This window comes from Panulirus ornatus, chromosome 12 (assembly GCF_036320965.1).
Source record: "Panulirus ornatus isolate Po-2019 chromosome 12, ASM3632096v1, whole genome shotgun sequence".
NCBI classification, from domain to species: domain Eukaryota; kingdom Metazoa; phylum Arthropoda; class Malacostraca; order Decapoda; family Palinuridae; genus Panulirus; species Panulirus ornatus.
The window spans coordinates 8,743,341-8,745,743 of NC_092235.1; the positions used below are offsets into that span (position 1 = coordinate 8,743,341).

A 2,403-nucleotide genomic window follows, 5' to 3' on the forward strand; every position below is an offset into this window, starting at 1 on the left:
TATTCCACTTCCATGTCCACACAGCCATAGCCCATGTCAAATACATGGACATATTCAAATTCCATCTCCTGGACAAAGGAGGATCGTCCTACCTCCTTGGTGAACATTATTATATTGAAGTGTCCGAGGAAAGGTTGGGGGAGCTTGCAAGGCGGAGCAGAGATGTTCACTCGACAGAGGTCTCAGCTCAAATGATGCTCTCGGTCCCGGCTCCCGCCTTATATAACCTGGGAACTGATCATATCCTAGCATAGCTTAATATAGAGAAGTCTAATATAGTGAAGTCAATACTTTAATACAGTTAAGTTTATTTCTCAATAGTTTAATACATGTGCCTCACAGCAGTTCCTTCACCCGTACAATGTCCCATCAGAGAACACAAGGATTGTCCTTATAATTCGTTTTTTATCTGCAGAAATTAGATTAAAGTTACTAAAGATAAGTGGTTTAATATGTTATGTGTGTTCTCTGTCATCATAAAGATGGCCATCTATCCTGATGTGTAAAGAAAACATCAATTTTGCCGAGGCTGTGGTGAAGATAAGAACACAATGATATGATAATGTGGTCATACAATGGTGTAGTCAAGATGTTGTGTTAGAACTATGTAGTGAAGATGGGAGTGTAGTGAAGAGGAGGATTTAGTGAAAATATATATGTTTCTTCACGCTGAGCCATTCCATATAGATGAATATATCTATAATCTAATTGCGGTAAACTACCATATGACTTTAACGGCACCAGCCAGCAGGAAAAATGTTGGATATAGGATGACTGAATATTTAAATTGTCGGGTACATAAATAATTGAATATTTGGTACGATCGATCAAAATGTTTTTTATAGGCAAATAATTTCTGATTTTTCAAATGATTTTTTCCATCTGTTGGAACTGGTGTAAGTAATTAAAGATATGAAAACCGATGGAAAAGTTCAGTTTAACGCTTTTACGAATGTCTTGCTGCGTGTTTGGGAAGAGCAGTAAACTACAGGAATATATTGGTCTAATGTCCCCTGCTCGTCCAACAGCAGATATTGTAAGGTCTGAGACATTATGTCTGGTGGAGGTGGATTCTCTCCGGCATTGCGTAAATCTCTTCCACAAACTTGCGCCATTTTGCACAAATACAGATCCGATATGATGCATTTTCCAGCTCTGTTACGTTATGGACCCTAGTCATCCTAGCGTAGCCTAGCCTAAATAAAAAGGTGTGGAATAATGTGCAACATTTCTCCTTCATTACAAGTGATAATAAACCTAGGCTATACAGCAACCAGGAACGTCCATATTTGTCTAACTTCTCACATGTCTGTGTCATCTGTCTGCAAACATGTCGACCATTACCATGAGGGCAATTGCGGCTTTTAATTTTTGATATCTCATGTTTCCTCTCTGTCGTGAGATCTTCATACTTAAATAAAATGGTGGGCCGTAAGAAATATATGTCCATCGAAGGTCAACTATATGGCTCAGTTCCATCATCAGTTTCTAAGAAAACTGAAAAGGTGAGGTCCCACCGAGATTCGAACTCGGATTGCTGGATCCAAAGTCCAGAGTGCTAACCCTTACACCATGGGACCTGATAAGAACAGATGTGATTTCATCTAAATGTTTTACATATAATCAACCAGAAGCCATTCCTCCCTCCCTGCCTGCAGGGTTCAAGGTTTTCTAGAAGGTTCTCGAAGATTCTGGGTAGGAACTGCCATTGAGAGGACGTAGTTATACGATCATTAATGATATTGTTGTTGACTTTCTAATTTAGAAAGATAGATAGATAGATAGATAGGTAAAAACAGGTATTAGATAGATCGATAGATACGTAAGGCTGTATACGTCAACTTTCACAGAAATCATTGATATCTGCGTTATTCTGCAAGAAATACATGTACATGGATGTAGTGATAATATGGGTTAGGTATAAGACCAGTCGTGTTGAGATTGTAGTGAATGTGACCATTGACTTCAACCTTAATAGTGTAGTGAAGATAAAGTTGTAGTGAAGATAAATCTTGAAATGACTCATAAGGTTGTTGTGAGTACAAGGATGCATCGTAAATGAGTACTTCCTACCTGAAAGTCAACAATTACAAAATTGATCAAGTATAACAACATCCTCGGACAACCAACTACAAACACCAACCATAGAGTGAACCTGACTGTCATCTAACGACGACCTCTCAAAGGTAATGATCTTACCAGAATCTTCGAGAACCTTCTAGAAAACCTTGAACCCTGCAGGCAGGGAGGGAGGAATGGCCTCTGGTTGATTATATGTAAAACATTTAGATGAAATCACATCTTTTCTTATCAGGTCCCATGGTGTAAGGGTTAGCACTCTGGACTCTGGATCCAGCAATCCGAGTTCGAATCTCGGTGGGACCTCATCTTTTCAGTTTTCTT

General features: G+C 39.0%; 1 non-coding gene across 1 annotated transcript; it reads right to left on the minus strand.

The window, feature by feature from the left end:
- Positions 1-1,508: 1,508 nt before the first annotated feature.
- On the minus strand, positions 1,509-1,580 carry TRNAQ-UUG (transfer RNA glutamine (anticodon UUG)). Its single transcript has one exon. It is a non-coding gene; the product is annotated as a tRNA-Gln (tRNA).
- Positions 1,581-2,403: the final 823 nt, after the last annotated feature.